This window comes from Pseudorca crassidens, chromosome 4 (assembly GCF_039906515.1).
Source record: "Pseudorca crassidens isolate mPseCra1 chromosome 4, mPseCra1.hap1, whole genome shotgun sequence".
NCBI classification, from domain to species: domain Eukaryota; kingdom Metazoa; phylum Chordata; class Mammalia; order Artiodactyla; family Delphinidae; genus Pseudorca; species Pseudorca crassidens.
The window spans coordinates 116993555-117015565 of record NC_090299.1 but is presented as its reverse complement, the minus strand read 5'-3'; the positions used below and the strand labels follow the sequence as shown (position 1 = coordinate 117015565).

General features: G+C 39.3%; 1 protein-coding gene and 1 long non-coding RNA gene across 8 annotated transcripts in view; one reads left to right on the top strand and one right to left on the bottom strand.

Moving 5' to 3' along the window:
• Positions 1-4876: 4876 nt before the first annotated feature.
• On the bottom strand, positions 4877-7487 carry LOC137223886 (uncharacterized). Its single transcript, XR_010943111.1, has 2 exons — positions 7321-7487; positions 4877-5539 (listed from the first exon to the last, which is right to left on the bottom strand). It is a non-coding gene; the product is annotated as an uncharacterized lncRNA (long non-coding RNA).
• The window catches only part of WDFY3 (WD repeat and FYVE domain containing 3), a 264009-nt gene continuing 248842 nt past the window's right edge, over positions 6845-22011 (top strand). For 6 of the 7 annotated variants that reach the window (XM_067736495.1, XM_067736492.1, XM_067736494.1 and 3 more), the window contains exon 1: positions 6851-6981. The gene's annotated coding sequence lies outside the window, so the exon portion shown is untranslated. Of the gene's footprint in view, positions 6982-22011 lie in introns of all 7 variants that reach the window. The other variant, XM_067736490.1, reaches the window with a different exon arrangement.

The window sequence follows — 22011 nt, the reverse complement described above, 5'->3', positions numbered from 1 at the left end:
ACATAAGTCACTTAATAACATATAAAACTACAAAGCTGCATCTGTGATGAGTGGTATGAAGGAAGCTGAGTGGTTCTATGAAAATGTTTAATGGTGGAATTTTGTGACTTAGGTAGTTCAGTGAAGGCTTATTTAAGGTAGTAAAGAGCAGAGTGATAGGGAATAGCTGTGGCAGAGGGAGCATGCCAAGACATAGGAACTGAAAGCAGGCCAGGGTGACAGCAGCAGAGAAATTGCAAGAAATCATGGTGTGAGCTGATGCTAGAGAGGTGGTTGGTGAACCAACCGTGCCAGGTCCTGAGAGGCACTGAAATTTTTAAGTGGGAACAATGGATTGGAAGGGATCCAAGTGAATGTGGGTAGATCAGATAAGAGGTTATTGAAGTTGTGATAGTGAGCCTAGGATAGTGCCAGAGAAAATAGAAAGAAGGTTAATGTTTAAGAGATACTTAGGGAGTAAAATTGTATCTGGCAGTAGACTTGATGCAAGAAACGAGAGAAATTGAAGTGTTAAGGATGTGTTAGCCTTTTGAGGTTTCGGAGTAAAGCAATAGAACAAAAACACCATGCGGGGAGAAAGTTTTAAAATAAAGTTCTTGCACAAGTCAGAGGATTAGTCATAGCAGTTGACGACAAGAACAAATGCTTATTATATTTCAGTTTATATGAATTGTTGATAATGATTTGTGTGTCTCACTAGCGTAGAATGAGGTATTTCTGTACCATCCTGTATATGCTCTGCTATAGTTCTTAAGACATTATAATTTCAGGTTTACCTCTGTCTCCTTCACTAGATGGTGAACTAAATGAGGGCATATACTAGATCTTATTTATATCTCCTGCAGGCAATCAAGTTTATGGCCTAGCAGTCCCTCACATATTTGCAAAGTGAAATACTTAGGTCAAGAATCAAACTTTAAATTTTTCTATTTTCCAAATTATTTTTAGAGTGATTATACATTTAGAAACAAAAATCTTTATATAAAATTTATCAAATTCAAAATTACAGGTTAATAACTTCATGTACTCATTTGCATTTTATCCATAAAACTGAATGTGGTTTTAGCCAAATGGCCACATTTACTGATATGATCAGATTTAACTGTTGGCTGGATTTTGAATAATACTAACAATCACAAGCTAGTACAGAATATAATCTGAAATTTCCGTATAGGAGGCTGATTAATTTTACATCACCAGCATAGTACTTTTTAGCATGATTCAAAGACGTGTGGAGGGACTTCCCTGGTGGTGCAGTGGTTAAGAATCTGCCTGCCAGTGCAGGGGACATGGGTTTGATCCCTGGTCCGGGAAGATCCCACATGCCGCGGAGCAACTAAGCCCACACGCCACAACTACTGAAGCCCAGGAGCCCTAGAGCCCATGCTCCGCAACTACTGAAACCCGCACGTTCTAGGGCCCACGTGCCGCAACTACTGAGCCCACCTGCTGTAACTACTGAAGCCTGTGAGCCTGGAACCCATGCTCCTCAAAGAGAAGCCCGCACACTGCAAGGAAGGGTAGCCCCTTCCCACTGCAACTAGAGAAATCCCGCAGGCAGCAACAAAGACCCAATGCAGCCAAAAAAAAAAAATTAAGAAAAAAGAAAAGACGTAGAATAAATTAATATCTATTGCTTGAACTCCTTTATTTTCTCATAGATGAGTCAAAGACCAACTACTTTTTTCATTCTGGTCAGCAGATGGCACTGTTTTACTTTATTTAGGTAATAGAGGTGTTTTTGTTGTTTTCTTTCTCTCTCCTGAGTCCTTTAGACTCTTACAATTTAGACTCAACCTATTAAATTACACAGTATTTTTGAGAGTCAACTTTACACTTTTTGATCTAAAAATAAATATTATAGAATGGGGCTGGTCCAGATTAAAAAATAATTCACACTTTTTTTTTTTAGTCAACTTGAACTTTCTTAAATTCTTTTTATTTTTTAAAAATTGTTCTCATTTTTGTAAACAACAGGAAAACCCAGTTTATTTTACTTTGTTCCTTGGCTTTATTTCTGAGAAAGGTCAATGTTGAACAGTACTTCTGGAAATAAAGTTTAAATTATATTTAATGTGGCATAGTTAAAAGTTTCATTGGGCTTCAGTTTCTCACCTGTAGGATTAATCCTTTCAACTCTGAAGTTTTTGAACTTGAGAGTGAGTCGGGAGATCTTGGTTTTATTCAGAGTACCCCCAAATATACACTAAGTGACCTATAATAAGCCATTTGAATTTTTTGCCAAATTTTTAAAATGAGTTTAATAAATCTAGTCTGCATACTACTATATTTAACTTGTAAAAACATTGTCAAGGTACTGTTTTAAAAGTCTGAACTCTCTATAAAGAAATATTGATATAAGGAATTGAAAGTTAAGAGAACCTTCAAACTTTAAGTAGAAATACAAATCATTAATAATGAATTGTTCAAAAATCCGTTTCTATTATAATCATGATCATTATGATGAGCAAAAGCAAAATTGTTAGTATTCAGTTTCCTCATGTGGTCATTTACTCTTCAAAACCTGAAGAAGCTTTACCTTGTATCACTTACTTAAGTAAAAATACAAAAACAATACACCAAGCTACAACCTAACCTCCCCCCACCCCCACCCCGACAAAACCCCCACAAAACAGTACCTCTTTTGAATGTATGTATAAGAAGAACAAAAAAAGTCTCTAATTAGAACTTTCTAAAAGCATTTCTCCCCAATTAGAGTGCAGTAATGACTCTAAATGGCACTGTCTGGAGGACAGCTCATCAGTTAATTATATGGAGTTCTCTAAATTGAGGAGTGAAGAATGATACTAAATTTCAACCAGTGCAGATAAATATGGCTTGTCATTATTCACTTGATATTTTAGACAGTCCATCTAAAGAGGAAGAGGTGGAGCAGAAATATTATTAACTGTCTTTTCTAAAAGAACAGAGATTATGAGAATAAAACTGAATATTTATCCAAGACTATATTCTTGTCTGGAGTATGTTTTTTATAGTCATTCAATTCCCATGATTCCCAGAGACTTTCATTTGCTTGCCCTGTTTATTTTCCATTTGGCTCTGTCAAGCAAGGGAAAACAATATGGCATTTCTATTGTTGTACCTAATAGCTTGGGAAAATGGACACATATTTCAAAAATAATAGTTATGTAATTTAAAAATATGTTGATTGAAGTTTCAATTCCTTTTAATCTTTGTGTTCCAGCATAATTTAGCATTCTGTATCCTGGTGATAAATATCTTAAAAATTCTATAACTTACTTATGTTTATCTGTGAGATAATTCTACCTGTTTAACTTTAAATTCTTAGTGTTAAATGTAAATGTAAAGAAAATAATTGTTTAAATAACAAATTGTCAATACATATTATTTATCCTAACAATTTTCCAAATTTGTTATTTTCTACTATTTTTTATTTTCTTCCACTTACATTTCAATATTCTTCATGAGCCAAAGTTATGCTTCGCTTATTCATGTTCATAGAATTCTCAATCATGTTAAAAACAAATATGGGTTTTGTTTATTGTCACAGATATTCTCTTGATCGTTATTCTCCACAGTCATTTTATTCATGAATTGTAATTTCGGGACCAGACTCTGCTTAGAAATAGCCCTTCGTGTTTGCTCCTCTATTCCCAGAGGAGTTTGTTGCACATGTCTCGATCCTTTTCCATCTGGCCTCTGCACAAAGGGTTTACCCGAGTTTAACACAATTCTTTGTTTTATAGAGGACCTTGAGTTTATCTGAGAGTGAATACATATGAAACAATAACCATGTTGCTGGAGAACCTGATCTGACCTTTATTTTTATCCCCGAACCCTAAGATGACAGAGAAACTACACTTAGCCAGCAACAAAGACTAAAGAAGGTAAGGGCTGTAATGATGACAGATCTGAAGCAGAGCTGCAAAAAAGTGAATATGCAGGGTCTGATTTTTCTGGGTACTGTCCATTATTACAGTGCTTATGTTTACATGGCTTCAGTAAAAACAGAAAAAGCTTGCTACATTTTTATCACTTTTTTAATATTTTATCTTTTTGTCAATATTTAGTTTATTTTTACACATCTTTATTGGAGTATAATTGCTTTACAATGTTGTTACTTTCTGCTGTACAACAAAGTGAATCAGCTATATGCATACATATATCCCCAATACCCTCCCTATCACACCCCTGTCAATATTTATATCACTGAAGAAACTATGTGAGATTTTTAGTTTGTAAGACATTAACAAGAAAGGGCTGTATTTGCATACTGATCTATCCATGCACTTCATTGCAGTGTATTTTCTTCAAAAGAAAAACGTTTCTAATTAAAGTGTTAATGACTTTAAAAATGTAGAACTCTTCTTTCTTCGGTGTAAATAAAATCATAATAAGTTTCCTGAAACCTCATATTTAACTGAAAATCCTTTTAAAACCCATGCTGCCCACAGTGTTTAAGTCAACTCATTTTCTTACTCTGTGTTCATGTTATCCATTTTATTTTCTCTGAAAATATTCACTTTTATAAGGAAATACTTAAGAATCAAGAATTTTGTGGTAATTTTGTCTAGTAATAAACTGGAGAAACACAAAATCTAAATAAAGAATAAACACCTAAAGGCCAGAAAGAAAACACACATGTGGACACACACACACACACACACACACACACACACACACAGCCTTACACCATGTAGGTGCTTTGTTTTTACTTTATTTTTTTAATTTTTTTGCGGCACGCGGGCCTCTCACCGCTGCGCCCCCCCCACCCCCGACGCAGACCCAGCCGCTCCGCGGCACGCGGGATCCCCCCAGACCGGGCCACGAACCCGCGCCCCCCGCATCGGAAGGCGGACCCCCAACCACTGCGCCACCAGAGAAGCCCAGGTGCTTTGTTTTTAATAATTTATTCTAAAATGTATTATACAAAGCCATCTCAAAGACTTTATTTGGGTTTAAAAGAGTTTTAGATGTTGATACAGGTTGTTGATTTCAAATAGAAGAATTACTGGTATTGAAAGATGGCAACTGAAATCTGGAACCGAACTAGGTACAGGTTACTTTGTGAGGATCAAAGAAAAAGATTAGAACCCCACCTCCCTGCCTCCCACAGTATACCAATGTTTTTTATTAAAACATATTTTTAGGTTTGTTTTGACATATCCTTTTCAAACAGCTTGAAACACATATTTATAACAAAATTTTACATTTGAACTTAAAAAAATTACTCACTTTGAAGTAGAATATAAAACTACATTTAAAAACATTTCTCTCTATAATTGGCCTATGGAAGGGAATAACCTTTGAACACGTCTACTCATCTTATTCTTCAAGGGCAAGGTGCTTTTTTTTGATAGCCACTCTGACCCTTCCCAAAGTGCTCACATATAATATCCCCTGTATTTGTCAGCAATGCTGGATCTTGAAGTAATCTGTGAGTGAATCCTTACAAATGGGTCCAACTTGCCAAAGGCCAAGTGGCTGAAAAGAAGCAAACAGCAAGTCCAGCTTGCTTCATCTTCAGTAGAGGAAATTCACAAGCTTCTGTAGATTGCTGTGTTAGGAAAAACAAGTTTGTCATTAGAACGATGATATTACCACTTCCCCACTCTAAGCCTGCTTAAGGGAGTCCACTCACAATTGCTGGCTCAGCTTGCCTCCATTGCCAGAACTACAGTATGCCCCAAACTGTCCACTGGGTTGATTAGCAACAAACAACAGAGGGGCAAACTGATGATCACTAGCATCTCTAGCTTTACCAAAGCGTGCTAATTGGGTCTAAACACTTGTTTGTTAGGACTGCAAAGGTATAAGTAATGCCCTTTACAGGAAAGGGGAAAAAAAAAACCCTAAAATCTTAAGGTGACCAGCTCAAGGTCACCGAGGGAAGGCAACCGAGACTGGGCTTTTCAATGCCTCGGTCCTTTATTGGGCCGGAGCCAAACACGACACCATCCAGGAGTTTCAAAGCTGCGTAGTAGAACAGCTAGCGTGGGCAGTCCTTTTGTACTCCAGCTTGTGTAAAATTAACCCAGCCTCCCGTTCTTCCATCGCTGCCTGACAGCATCCAGCAAATGGGTGTAGGGTTAAGGAGAGCAGAACCCAGCTGTCCTTTCTTAGCTGAGTCTTTGGACTAATTGGGACAGAGGAGGGTGAGAACCGCGGGAGAGGGGCTGGGATTGGGAGAGGGAAACGGGAGCAGCTGAGAGCAGGACGGGGGAAAGGAAGGAAGCTGGGGTGTGTACCTCTTGGAAGGGAAGGGAGAGAGGGACAAGAGTGAAAAGGGGGGCCAAACTCAGGCTAAGAGAATCGGAGCCCGCTGCCTGCAAGAGCGGGCGAAGCCAGCTAGTAAGAGAAGGGTAAAAGCGGGAAGCAGAGGGAAGGGAAGTAAGGAAAGAGGAAGGAAAGACAGAAGGGTTAAGAGGAAGAGCGTCTGCAATTTCTGCGGCCGGCTCAGTAGGAGGGGCAGGAAGGGAAAGAGGAGGATCCAGAGTCAGTCAGTCAGGCAGCCAGCGGGAGGTGGAGAAAGCCGGAGGAGGAGGAGGAGGAGGAGGAGGAGGATTAAAGATGGCCACCAACAGCTGCGGGAAACGGCAACAGCCCCTCACTTTCCGGGATGGTCCCTGCGGGGCGGCCCGGCCTTGATGGAGAAGAGAAGCCCGAGAAGCGCCGAGGCTGAGGCGGCGGCGGCGGCGGGGACCCAGCGAGGAGGAGGACGCAGGGGAGCAGGGAGAGGGGCAGGAGAAGGGAGAGGCGGCGGCGTCGCTACCCTGGCCGCCTAGCGCCGCTGCACGCCTCGGCCGACCGGCTCCCGCACCCCACGGCCGCAGCATCGATCCCGGCCCGAAGCCTCGTCCCCCTCAGCGGGGCTCCCGGGCCCCACCGTGGACGCCGCGCCCGCCGCCCCCTCCCCGTCGCCAGCGCGCCTGCGGCGCGGAGCCCGGCCCGCCTCGGTCCCGCTCCGGGTCAGGCCAGCCTGCGCCCACCCGCCCTCCGGTGAGTAGTGCCCCCTGCCCGCCGCCTCCCACCCCCAGCCCTGCGCCCGGCGCGCCGCGGCCGCTTTGTTCGTAAGGGGCGAAGGCGCTGCCCACTCGCGGCCCTGCGCCTGCTGCCCCTGGGGACAGGCCGCGGCCCAGCTGCCGTCCTCCCCCGGGACAGCGCTGCCCCAGAGCCACCGCCGCCGTCTCCAGGGCTGGCGGCCTGGCCTGTGTCCTCCACCGCGGCCTGGAGAGGGCGCCGTAGCGGACGGGTCGGAGTTGGGGTCAAGGGCTGCGGTCGGTGGGGAGCGATGCTGGGGTAGTTCGGGGGGTGGGGGAGGAGGGGGCTGGACGCTACCTCCTGTAAGCAGTAGGGGCGTAACTTGGCGATACAGGAACCGGGGTCCGGTCCGGGTCCCTCAGCCAGACCCCGCGGGGTCTCGGCTTCCGGAGCCCCCCGCCCCCGGGCGCCGTCGAGCGAGGCCTCCATCCCTCGGGCGCTGTCTCCGCTGACTGCGGGCCTCTCCTGGCTTATTCCCGAGCCCTGCTCTTCCCCCCACCCCCACGCCCTGTGCTGGAAACCTTCGTTTGTGGAAGCAACCAGAGATGCTCTCGCGGAGTGTGTTTGCCCTTTTTTTCTCTTGTACGGGGGATGTGGTGGCATCGCGAACATTCACGGTTACTGTGGGATTTAAACAGCAGATGTGACCTTTCCGACCAAAAGCCATTCGGCAGACCTGGCCAGTGTGTGATCCTCAGGTGCAGCGTTTCATTGATTTTTACCATTGAATTCCGAGATCTACGGTGTTAGGTTTTCCTTTCACTGAAATAATCAGATAAAACCGATTGAAAGGATGTTTACTATGTATGTGAACCCTTGCCTCGACTTCCAGTGCCTTAAAAATCGTTGTTTCCTGTGGGAAAATGGTGCTACTGCATGCGAAAAACTATTTTTTGTTCAGTGATGGGCATGAGTTGGTCAGTGCCAAGTGGTTATTGTAGTATGAAAACGAAACAATTAAAGAAAAACAAAACCTTTTGCTTTGAGATAGCAGCATATTTCCAGGTTGGAATTATTTGATAGCAGGTTTGGAACAGTTTCCACCATCAGACGGGGTAACAAATAAACAACATAAAACAACCAAAAATATGTTTGATTAAAAAAATAAATAAACTAGATGTGCTAGTAGTGCGTACGTCTAGGAAAATATAAATCTCGCTTGAAAAGAAAAATAAAACTTTAACATGGGACGCTAAGCATAGGAATCAGTTTTTTTTGATATTTAAAAATACATACTGCATTAGACTGACTTGGGAACCCTTCCTATGATATTTGAGCATCAGTGGTGCATGTTACACTATGAACCATTCATTCTCTGGCTGGTAGAAATATAGGTTTCTACTACTAGTGTCTTTTTGTGAGTTGAAATTGATTCATGTAAAAAATGTTATGCTTCTAATTTAAAATTTATGTAGAAAGGAGATATGAATTAGAAACATGATGTTCTGGTTTTACTTGGAAAAGAAAAGTTTTTTTAAAAAAGTAAATGACAGTGTGCTGTTTCAATATTAATTGGATTCTCTACTTTGACAATTCTTAAAATCCACTGCTCAACTTTGTAATTTTAAGAGTTTACATCAGGCATTTTTAATTTCATGCATGAGCTTCAGAGGGTCCTTGAATCCTTGGGAATCATATGAATGTAGCATATATTTGCATTTTCTTCTGGGGAAAGGGTCCATGGAGTCAACACATTCTCAAAAAGATCTGGCTATGTATGCAAAGAATTATGAACCACTGGATATATAATTAAAGAATAAATCTCCTATGTTAGGAAAATTAAAATTCTTAGGATTAGATTTGATAATTTATATCTTTCACTTCCAATTATACATAAGAAATGTTTGTTATTGACAGTTTAGCACATAGAAGTCATTTTTCATGCATTCTTATTGAAACCTCAGGAAAATGTTAATCCCATTTTACAGATGGGGAAATAGATATCGAGAGAAGCTTGTTCAAAGTCATAGCCACTGGCGGGCCAGCATTTGAGCACAGACTGTCTAAAGTCAGAGCCAGCACTCCTAACAACAAGGCTGCACTTGGCTCTAAGTCAATGACAGCATTTGCTTGATGTTAAAATGAGTAATTGATGTTTCGTTGTAGTTGAAAAGTGGATCTGACATTGTCATAACACAAAATATCACGGGATTTTTGAGCCACTGACTCTGAGTAGGAAGAGACCTTAGTGACACTAACCTCTCTTAATGATACTAGTCTGGAATGACACTCAAAGTAGGGCCATTTCTACATTATTCTTGGCAGGATTATCCCGACCCTGTTTTTTTACTTCCTGTGATTACAAGTTCACTTTTTTTTTTCTACCATTTTCTCTTTATGTGAGTTATCTATTTCCACTAAGTTCCAGTTCCCTCTTTGTATGTGTGATGCATTTGTCATCCATAAAAGAATTAAGAGATAAATGACTTCTACTCTATAATTTTTTTGTAGTCAGGTTTACTGGGTATAATTTACATGTGGTAAAAGTTTTGGCAGATGTATACAATTGGCTGATCACCACCACAATCAACATATGAAACATTTCTATCACTCCAAAAAGTTCTCTCATGCCCCTCTGTAGCGAATCTGTTCCTTCTACCTCCAGGCCTTGGCAACTGTTAATCAAATTAATGTCCCTGTTGTCTTTTATAATATCACATAAATGAAATCGTACAGTATGTAGTCTTTGGTGTCTTCTTTCATTTATCGTAATCCTTTTTTTTTTTTCAACATCTTTATGGGAGTATAATTGCTCTACAATTGTGTGTTAGCTTCTGCTATATATAACAAAGTGAATCAGCCGTACATATACACATATCCCCATATCCCGTCCCTCTTGCGTCTCCCTCTCACCCTCCCTCTCCCACCCCTCTAGGTGGTCACAAAGCACCGAGCTAATCTCCCTGTGCTATGTGGCTGCTTCCCAGTAGCTATCTATTTTATATTTGGTAGTGTATATATGTCCATGCCACTCTCTCACTTCATCCCAGCTTACCCTTCCCCCTCCCCATATCCTCAAGTCCACTCTCCACGTCTGTGTCTTTATTCCTGTCTGGCCCCTAGTTTCTTCAGAACCATTTTTTCTTTTAGATTCCATATATATATCATAATACTTTTGATATTCATTAAGTTGTTGCATGTATCAGTAGTTTTTTAAATGGTGTGCTGATAAACATTGTAACAGCCTGCTCTCCAGAAAAGAAAAAACAATCCCTGATTGATAGCATCTGCTAATTATTGCAGTGTGTATACTCTCATCATGGCCCGTGTTAAGCTACCTAAATCAGCTTGCAAAACTCCTGAAAATTAACAGTGGGCTTTCATAAGCTGTACCAGTCAGCCCTAGCACGCCACTAAATTTGTTCCTTTGTATTGTTGAGTAGCATTCCATTATATTGAGGTACCACGATTTGTTCATCCGTTCATGAGTTGGACATTTGAGTTCTCCGTTTTGGACGATTATAAATAAAGCTGCTGTAAACAGTTATGTACAGGTCTGTGTGTACGACAAATGTTTTCAGTTTTCTTGAGTTGTACCTAGGAGTGGGGTTACTGGGTCCTATGAAAAGTGTATATTTATCAATATTGGTATTGAACTGCCAAACTGTTTTCCAAAATGACTACTGTTTTGCATTCTTATCTGAAGCAACGTAAGAAAATTTCAGTTGCTCTACACCCTTGTTGACACTTAGTATTGTCAGTTATTAAAACTTTAGCTGTTTGTTATATGTCTAGTGGTCTCCTTTAATGTTTTTGACTTATTAATTCTTACTTTCAATAGTATTTGAACCAGCGTAGGAAGTTTATGACAGACATTGCTAAATAATTTTTGGCCTGGTCATTGGTCATGATCTCAATATGAAGGCAATAGCACTTAAAGGATGTTTCTTTGAGTTTCTTATTGTACAGTTGGCTTTCATTTATTAAAATTGCTTTTATAAAAGAAAGCATCATTAGAGAATTCTGATACTTAGCTGTTAACATTTTTTAATGTGGTTTTAGAAAAAACTAGGTAAAGTTTTGTTTCTTTAAGAAAAATTTAGAATTAAAAAATTCTCAAATGATAAAGCATTTCTTCGATTTTTACTTGGACTTAAAGGGAAAACAATAGACTGAAATAATTCAGTCAAGTAGTCTTTGAAGTCATCCCAGATCTTGTAAGGAGCATTAATCCATGAATAATTGCAGCATTACTTTTCAATATTTAGAAAGCTGATTTTCATGTAATATTACAATGTGTGTTCCCCTCTGTTAAGGTGACTTTTGAGCAGAGGTTTAACGCATTTAAGGGAGTGAGAGAGTTTTAGATCTGGGAGAAAAGCAGGTGCTGAGGCCCTGAAGCAGGAGGGTGTTGAAGTGTTTAGAGAACAGTAGGGGGTTGGCTGGAGGGAGGTGAGAGCTGAGGTCAGGGTAGTGGAGGCCCACGGACCCTGTAGGCAGTGTAAGGACTTCTGATCTCAGTTTGAGCCTAGAGCGTGTCCTCTGCATGGACAGAGAAGTGTTCTGTTTCCTGCTTGAAGTTTCTGAAGTGTGCTACCCTCTCCTTCCTGGAAGCTGGTCCTTTTAGCAGAAGTAGTACTTGGTTGTCCCTCCCCTATGTGTTCCCTTAGCACCTTTTGTCATACCTTTACTTAATAGCTGCTTTATTTATCTGTCTCCTCCCCCTAGATGGAGGTCCTAGATTTTTCTTTTAAACCTCTGAATTCCTGTTTCATTGGATGAATGCTTGTGGAATTATGTTGCTGAAAATGGTGTTAATCATTAAAAACTGGGTATGAGATTCCCAAGAGTATTGCTCATGTGGACGTGGATTCTGTCTGTTTTGCTGACCGCTGTACATTTAGTGCTGGGGCAATGAGCTGTGCATAATAGGTGCTCAATAAATACTTGATGAATGACTGAGTGGACATCCATGTGCCAGCCTCTGCTCACTCTTTCCTCTGCTTCCCTTGGGCAAATCCCTTAACATGTTTACCATGGGCAAATCCCTTAACATGTTTCCCTATGGCCTTCCTTTAACTGCATGCTCAAGAAATGCCAAAAACTTAGGAAATTCACTCATTCATTCATTCTAAACAAATGTAATAATAAAGAAATGTAGATAATTTCTCTCCAAGCTAAATAGGATTCATTGCACAATGTTTTTGTTCATTCACACTTCTGTTTTCCTTTCTTTAGTGGGAATTTTTGAGGTTACTTTATTACTGGGCCCCTGAATCTTTAATAAACATGACACTGATTATTTAATAAACAAGACACAAGGTCTAGAATATCACTTCTATAAACAACTGAAGCAGAAGCGCTGCAGAGTGAGAAAAGTCTAGTATAGCAATAAAGCCGATATTTTGTAGTGTTTCATTTGGTTGAACAGGCAGTCATAGCTGCTGTATTATTCGACTGTATGGATGCAGAGTTTTGGGGTTTTGTGCTCACCACTGAGTTTGTAGAAATGTCAGGCTCCAGCACAGACACGCTCAACACTGGAACATCTAGTTTATCATCTTAAGCCTAGAATTGTTAACGGTAACTGCGAATCCCTCTGTCCTTACATCTCAGCCTTCCTCGTTCAGTCTGATTCCCCAGTACCTGCATGTGTTTGAACCTGCAGGAGAAGGACATTGGGAGATGCTAAGTATTGCATCTGCAGAAGCTGTAAAGACTTGAGGAAGAATATTTAAAGTAATGTTTTTTAGTGATATGAGTCATTTTCCCTCCATTTTTTTTTTTGCGGTACGCGGGCCTCTCACTGCTGAGACCTCTCCCGTTGCGGAGCACAGGCTCCGGATGCGCAGGCTCAGCGGCCGTGGCTCACGGGCCCAGCCGCTCCGCGGCATGTGGGATCTTCCCGGACCGGGGCACGAACCCGCATCCCCTGCATCGGCAGGCGGACTCTCAACCACTGCGCCACCAGGGAAGCCCTTTGACATACCTTTGATAGGTATATCTTCAACACGTGATGAATCTGCCAGGCCCAGCTTCCTCTTCCTGTATAATGTTTCTTCCTAGTTGTGTCCCTCTGTTCTCCAGCCAGTATGGACTTCACGGAGGCCAATTAATTTAATATTAGCCTAAGAAAAGTAGGAATCTGGTACACAGTCATTATCTAATATTAGAAAGTCATACCAAAATTATTTTGTATTTTTTCTTTAGGGGGGACAATTAGTTTATCTGCACAGAATCTTTTAGGTTTATTGCCTTCCCCTAAGTAAAGCATCCACTAAAAAAAAGCATGTAAGTAAAATTTTGCTTATAAATTATATAACTTAGGAGGTGATTAATTATTGTAAATATATAGGACTCAACACTTTTAAAAGAATCCCACAAGTATCTTCTCAAAATATCCAGATTTCTTAGTACATTTTGAGTGTTTGAGTTTAGAAAAGCAGCTTACTTGTTTTAATTTCCCTAACATTTGTTCAAACTGCATTACCTTACTGATATATTTTTTAAATTTTGAAGAAATTATAAACTCACAGTAAGTTGCGAAAATAGTAGAGTCCCATGTACCCTTCACCTATCACTCTTGACCAGTGGTAATATCTTACATGACTATAGTACAATACTGATTTACATACTTTATTACTAAAAGCACAGTGATCTTGCTAGCCTTGAAAAATGTTGACAAATACAAGAAAGTTGATATTTTTGTTCTCCCCAGAGAGTGAAGAGGTTAGATTCTATACTTTGTTTCCATGGGCCAGCAGACCAAGGGTCTGTTCCTTCCCTTAATTTTCTGTGAAAAGGGCAACAGGTAACTACGCAAATGGCTGTAAGTCTTAAGAAAATAAATGTTTACTGTCACTCCTAGGAATTCTAAGACTTCATTATCAAGTGAAAGAATGATAATATGTTTTTTTATGTTTCCTTATTCTCTTTGTCCTAGAAATCCCTCAGTAAATTCATAATCAGTTCTTCTTGATTAAAGCCTGGGTTTCTCTGACTCTAAAGCCCAAGTTCTTTTCCTGTGGCACACTGCTCATTAAAACACAGTGATTTAGATGATAAATGCCACAGTTAAGTAAACAAGTATGAAATAAAAATAAACTCAGTTATTTTTAGAAATATCATTGTCGATTGATTGCCTAATAATTTTATTATATTCAACTTGCTCTGGGAGCCTACTTCTTATTTCCCAAAATGATAATACACTGTAAGTAGATTCTCAAATGATGCTATAATGTATATTAATAATTCTATACTCTTTTCCTAATTATTTATTAAATGTTTTATTGTGTGCTGTCCTGAGTACTCTGGTAGATACATGGATGTTTTAAGACATGGATAGTCCTGCTCTCAATAACTTTATAATATAATGGAGATAAGATGGATGCATAAATAATTGAACAGTATGTGATTAGTCTGTCTGAGGGGTACAGAAGTTCTATGGATACTTAGAGAGTAGAAAGATTACTTTTAGTTGAAATGCTTAGGGTAACCCTAAGATGAGGTTTGATCTGAATATCAGGTGGATTGGTAGAAATTCCTTGGTGAAAACTGTGAGATTTACTTATATCAGAATTACAGAAAATTATAAAATCAATCGATTTCACCATCAATGAATCAGATGAGGTCTCTTGGGAAAAAATTAGTCTGAATTTATTATTTAAGTAATGAAGAAAAGGAATAAGGATAAAGTAAAACATTTAGAAGAAAACATATTTTTAACATGAAAACCTTAGCTTTGCTCCTGAAGCATTTTACAACTAGGTCACCATGAAAATTGTACTAAATATGACTTCCCTAGCATGTATTCTTTTTAAAGATAACTTGATCTGTTGGATTGATGACAGACATGCTTTATGTATTTCATTTCATTTGCTAAGTCCAGAAATAAATTAGATGAGTTACCTCTTTGGTCAAGATGAAAACTGATTTGTTGCTGTTTTATTATTTCTGAAGTCTGACCACTGTTTAAAGTATTTTTATTATCTCGGAGTGAAGTAGCATTGAAAAAATTATCTTGACATTGTGAACTTCAGCATTGCTAAGAGGTAGCTATTGGTGGTGGGCTTAAAGCAAAGGCTGGAGAAGGAAGGGAAAGGACAGTGTGGGTGAGTGGAAACACCATGAGGGGGGAACAGGGAGAGAGAGAGAAAATAAAGAGTTCCCTGTAAAAGGGACTTGTTCTGCCCAGGTCATTCAGTCTAGCAGATGCTGACCTATACCTAGTCAAACCTGGAGCATTTCCGAAAGCTCGTTTCTTTGTCAAACTTATAAAAGAGCAGAAAATGTTGAGTTTGCTTCAGTTATACAATAAATATTAATGAAAAATGGTGTCATAACATGCATTTGTATTCTTTGCCTCCTTTTCCACAGAGACCTAGATTTAAATCTGAATCACCAGAGTAAATAAGTTCAGTGATTCCCCGCTTGAGTTAGGTTACATAACCACCACATGCGTTGGCATAGGTGTTTATACTTTAAGGAGGATATGGGGAATCCTGACACGACATGGCAGCTGTGGAAAAGGCATTAAGGCCACCATTGCACCAACATGCACTTGTGTAGTTGGGAGAGGGCAGGGGGAAAATGTGCTGAATAGCCTTTCTGAGATGATAATACTAGTGATGTCTATTCGTAGCTAGGGGTATTGTGTCTTTCTTAGAAAGCTTATTCTTTTTTCTCTTTATGGATTTTCATGAACTCTGATTTTTCTCAGCCTAATGCATTCATCAGAAATGAGCCATTTTTTGACTGCTGTTTGCCGGCATTAAGAGATCTTTAAAAGGATCCCCATATTCTAACCTTTCTTCTTGCTACTCTGCTTGTTGACGCCCACTTTAGTGCAGAATTTAATAGTTGCTTTGCATATCCTAATGTCATCCAACAAAGCGTCATTCCAGTCCAGTGAAGTTCTGTTCAGTGAGTGCTATTTTTTTTTTGTTTTCGCGGTACGTGGGCCTCTCACTGTTGTGGCCTCTCCCGTTGCGGAGCACAGGCTCCGGACGCGCAGGCTCAGCGGCCATGGCTCACGGGCCCAGCCGCTCTGCGGCATGTGGGATCTTCCCAGACCGGGGCACGAACCCGTGTCTCCTGCATCGGCAGGCGGACTCTCAACCACTGCGCCCCCAGGGAAGCCAGTGAGTGCTATTTTAATGGAAGAAGACTGGTTGCATTTCAGGACCTAATTGTTAATTTGGTCCTGTTATTTAACATTAAGCAAGCATACATTATAGATAGTAATCACACCTGGATGTGCTTTCTTGTGTTTTGTTAAAGTTTAGAAATGCTCTTACATGATTAACGTAATGGTGACACTGATTTGTATTAAATTTTTTTATCTCATTTTTCTAAGTAGCAGAGTTAAGTACTATGCACAGGTTTTGAGTTAGACTTGCATTTTGTCATCAATTATCATTAAGAGATCAATAAGAAAGTCCTGTTTTTATTTTAAAAAAGTTTAAAGATGGCAGAGTGACTAGTAAAAAATGCTATAGCTTATTGGAGTTACAGTTAAAACTAAATTTCATTATTATTTTCCTCTTGGGACTTCAAATCACTAGAAAATGTCTATGAACAGCAATTTAGAAGATAAATTGGCCAGATGACTGAAATAGAGAAGTCCTACCAATGTAAACAAGTAGTAAGGTGAATTTTTAAAAGATAAATATTAAACATAGTGTTTGAGGAAAGTGTTATAGTAATATTAAGTTAGAATAGAGGGAAATAATTACCTGGTGAATAGTTAAAAGCAGATGAAATTAATCCATCACGTGAGCTGCATTTTGCCTTGTGTTTATCGACTAGTACGGAGTGTTTTGGGGAAATGGGACTTAGGACTCACATTATACTTGGTTTTCTTCGAGTAAGGTCCTGCCTGGCAGTTGTCATTCCACAGTGGCTTTATTACACTGTAAGATGAGTACATTTGACACTGTTTTACTAGCCATCTGAATCCTTGATTTTTTTTGTTTTTTTTTCATTCAACAAGAGAATATTAACTGTCTACTTTGGGTTCTGAAAATAATAAGATGATAAGATACTATTTCTCCATTCAAAGAGCTAGTAAACTAGTTTAGTTTATGAACAGATAATTATTAAATAATGTGGTAACGACATCTGCTTTGAGGTTTTATTGGCTTTCCTTTCTAGCCACAGTATTTGGAGTTCCTTATTATCCATTGTACTTGTTCTTACTGCAGCCCTCTTGGCTTGTAAGAGGCCTGAGGTAAATACACACACCTTTTTCCTTGAATCTTGGGCTATTTTGCAGTTTTTTGTTATGTACATAATGATCCCATTTGTAACTTGATCTTTAGTTAAGAATCAAGGTAGAGAAAGCCAGGAGGGGAAACACCTTTAATGAGGATATACTATTAATAACAAAGCTAGACTTTGGAGAAAATAATGGGAATCCCATTTTTTGGCAATGGATGGAATTAGAAATTTAATCATGTTTCATAAAGAAGAATTCAGCATTGATCAAAAGAGATACTAATTTATATGATTAGATGTATATACTTTATTGTTTTGATGTACCTTATTTTGTGTCAAGAAATTTCTGCTTGAACTCTTGGGAATGAAATGGTCATTTCTGTATGCTATAATAGAATATAGTTATAAAATGTGATTTTTTTTTCTCTAGTTTTAGAAATTATAATCTGATGATTTAAAAAAAAATTTTGGCATGTAAATGTCCAGGATTCATATGATGTTATTTTAATATCACTGTACTACAAAGTTTCCAATTCATACCATTTAGGAAAAATTTCTCATTTGTTTGTTTTGTTTCTAAATTATGTTACGTTTGTATACTTTTACCATATCTCAAGATTTGATAGAGTTTTATTGTATTTGTGATATGACAGAGCATGGCCAAGTTTTAGAGTAGGGCCGAGCTTACTGTTATACAGGACAGACTAGAATGAGTCCACATTTGAAAGTTTGCTGCATGTTAGAGCCAATCTCACCTAAACTACAGGTGTTTGAGAAAAAGTTCTCTTTGGTAGCCCATGTCAGGGATAGAACAGGCAGAGAACAATCTGCACAATCTATTGCTAATGGGAATTCAAGGTGAAGAAGCACATAGAGTTGAGAGAGAGAGAGAGAAATTAATGAGTGAGTTCATAAATTTATACATATATTTATATGATTGGCTGCCAGAGAATTCTGTCTGGGTACTGGACTCTAGATAATGGCCTGATACCAGTCCTTGGGATTGGGACTGATAATCGAAAGTAGGCGTCCCAGTACTAGGAAGACACCAGGCAGGGACCAGACTAGGAATCTCCAGAAGTGTTAGAACAGAGGCCTAATTACAATAACTGAGGTATAAACAGGGCTAGAACAGCAGAGAGGGTAAGAGTAGAACGCAGTGGGTATCAGAACAAGCTAGGAACCCTAGTAATCTAATCTGGGATGTAAAGGCTGGGTGAATTAATGTTAATAGTGACTTGATCCAGAATTGAAGATTAGGGCTGAAACTGCTTAAGCATCCCTTGTCAGAAGTCTATATCTAGGTTATAAGTGACCGGAGAAGCAAGGCACATGGAGAGCACAAACAGACTAGACTTGAAATTTTTTTAATATACTATTGTCTTTTAAGGACAGAATTCATTTCCATTGTTAATCAGTAATCATTCACTTTGCTTTGTTGGCACTAGTATGGGATCACGAGATGCAGAGAACTGCTGACATTTCAGAGTAATGTCTTAACACGGAACTGGTGCTAAAATGAACAGACTGAAGCTTTGGGGTGAATGTGCTTTCTTGCAAAATAGGAGGATATGAAAAAGCACGTTAGGCATGAGAGTTCTAATGTCACAATTCTGAAGGCAAAAGTACACTGTTAGTTTAGTTTTTGAGCGGGCTAAGAGGAAGCAAGGAAAATGTATGACTGTGATAATTTGACGTTAAAATGAGAACCTTGCATACCTTTTTACTTCCTAGAAGAAGTCAGTAGCATTTTGGGGTTTCAGTCAGCTGATACTCACCAGCTTAAGGGGGACCAAAAGGCATTTTTGGAACCCATACTGGAAATTGATGAATGGAATGAGTGGGGCTTGAATAGAAGAAACCAGAGCAGCTCTTGGGAGCTCATCAGCAGGAGTTTTTATACCTTCTTTCCAGACCCCTGCCATTAATGTGACTTCACTGTAAAGATTTATTCTCTGCCTTGCCTTTTCAATTTTTATATTCCAACAAGAAATTATTAGATTAGCCCTTTTCAGCTCAGGGATCTGTCTCCTAGAGCCAGAGGACCCACGGTTATGATGTGCAGTCATAACCCCAGGAGTCTGCCCCTGTGTGGTGGGGACCATCCCCACAGAAAGAGAAATGGAAAGCCAGGCAGCCCTCCTAGGGGACGTTTAGAAGATCTCACCCATTAGTAGTTTAACTACCCCTTTTCCTTCCCTTCTCTTCTTTCCACTCACTTCCCTCCCCACTTGTATAAATGTTGAGATAACCCTGCTATATGCCATCCATGGAGGCAACTTTTCCAGTGGGAGAAAATCTAAATGCAAGCTGAAGTGCCATATTCAGAGGCAGTACCATAGGGCTACTGATTCGGGATGATATCATGCTGCCCCTGGTTCCACTGTGATTCTATCTTGATATTTTACAACGTAAATTTAATTCCTGCTAACTTGCCATCTTCATGATTGGGAGAAAGGAAATAAAAAGAAAATGTATTTAAAGGGAAAGACGGGGGTACTTACCATCTACCAGTGACTAGTATGGAAACTAATCGTGGCTACAATCCTTAATATTGTATTAGTGCACACACCCTGACCTGTTTCACTTCAGATTTCATACCTTCTGCTAGCATCTCGGCTTATCAGGGTTCTTTTTCTCACAACCTGACCCAGTCCTTCATTCCTGAAAGCGTTTGAGCTCCTTGTAGCTCTGACTGTATGGTGTTGTGATAGGCTTCCACTAACCTTAACACTGCATAGTACTACCAGAACTTCTTCTCATGGTCTTCCTAGCCCCCAAAGGTAGAGTAGCAACCTCTCTTCCCCTTGATAGTCATGGACAGTCATTCTTAACCCATCCTGTAGCCTTCATTTTTGCTTGTTTTTCTACTGTCATGAAGAAATCAAACTGAACATGATAAGCTCAGCTTTCAGTGGAGTAAAACAGTTATTCTGTCTCCTGGTAGAAGTATTTTTTTTTTTTTTTTTGGTACTAAAACTTCTAGGTCAGCAGATTCCAGAGTTCATAAGATAAAAAGCAAAACTTTGAGAGCAGAAAAGACACCACTCCACTATTACTGTTTGGTTCCCACATCCAGTATATTCTGGAGATGGGAGACAGCATATTTTGGTAGATGGTTCCGAGCCCATTTTGTATCCTGCAGGACAGCACCCAAAATTCAGAAGTTTTTAGCTCTGGCAGTAATTCTTACATCAAGCTTCTATAATCATTGCTTCCTACTGTGGGGACACCTGTGTCTGAATAAGAGTATTTGGTAAGATTAATCAGGGCATGTGCATCTACCCTTTGCCATTTGAAGTGAATTCCTGGATCAGACGCCATGTGATTTATAAGAAGCATTCAGTTAATCCTGCATAGTGGTGCTGGCAGAGGCAAATTCAGAATTGGTGACTCTTACAGCAAGGATCGCCGTCACCATTTCTGTAATCCAAGGGACTTGATGCCTGCTAAGAGGTAGTGCCTGTGGGGGACTCAGGCAATTGGCTTCTCAATAGTAGAGGCAGTGAGGTCAGTCTTAGTGAGTCAATGTAATTGATCCCTTGCATAACTGCTTCTCCTGCCAGCTGCTTGTGGTTATTTTCATGAAACCACTGAGCAAGGACTAGGCTGGCTAGAGAGGAAGTATGACTTGATCTATGATGACAGTCATCTTGTCCACCCAATTATTAACAGGCTTTATATTTTGATTTGTTTGCATTGATTGGCAATGGCAGGGTTCTGGTGAGGAATCTTTTTACTGTGGTTCTGTTGTGAGAGGTTCATTCAAATAGCCATTCCCTAAATCTCCCTATTAGTTTTATCTCTGATCTTTTTCTTTAAGGCCATTGATCATGGCACAGAAAAGGGAAGGATTGTAGGCACTCTAGCTACTCTTAAGAAGTGTCTACAACAGAAATAATAATATATTCTGTAAGTTCCCAAAACTTAAGCAAGATTTCAAGTCACATCCAATGGCTGTGTTAAATTTTAACCTATTTTTGTCTTACTTGACTCAAATCTTTTCCCCTTTTGATTTCATGTTTTACAGTTCCTCAGTCATAAAAGCCTCATTTAAAAAATTTTGGTTAATAGAATTTTAAAATGTCATATATCCTGTATTTGTGATGGCGTGTGTGTGTACCTATATATACTCATTTGAGCAGAGAAAATGTCTAAAGACTGTTAAAGACTATATTTGGGGCATGGGTTAGGGAAAAAGAAGAGTTGGTGTTGTGGTGGAGAGCAGTATTATTGTTTCGCTTCAAAAAATGTGTTCTACTTGACATTTCATATTCTACTAAGCATGTATTTTTATTAATATGAAAAATGCCAACATATGATTTTTGTTTCCTATAATGTTAGGAGAGATAATTTTGGGATGATTAAGGACTAAAAAATAGTACTTACACATAAAGCTATCTGTGCTGCCAACAAAAGCATATGAAATTTTTGTTTAAATTGAAGTACAGTTGATTTACAATATTGTGTTAGTTTCAGGTGTACAGCAAAGAGACTCACCTGTGTGTGTGTATATATATATATATATATATATATATATACATATTTCAGGTTATTTTCAATTATTTGTTATTATAAGATACTGAATATAGTTCCCTGTGCTATACAGTAAATCTTTGTTGCTTATCTATTTTAAGTATATATGTAATGTTTTAAATTTTTTTTAGCATAGGTATTTGACAATCAGATGCTTTTTGAAAGGCATTGCATGAATTAGTTTTTTATGTAATTACACTAAAGTTGAATCTCTTTGCTTTTCTCATCAACATAAAGTTTCCACTTAAAACTGTAATTGAGGGCTTCCCTGGTGGCGCAGTGGTTGAGAGTCTGCCT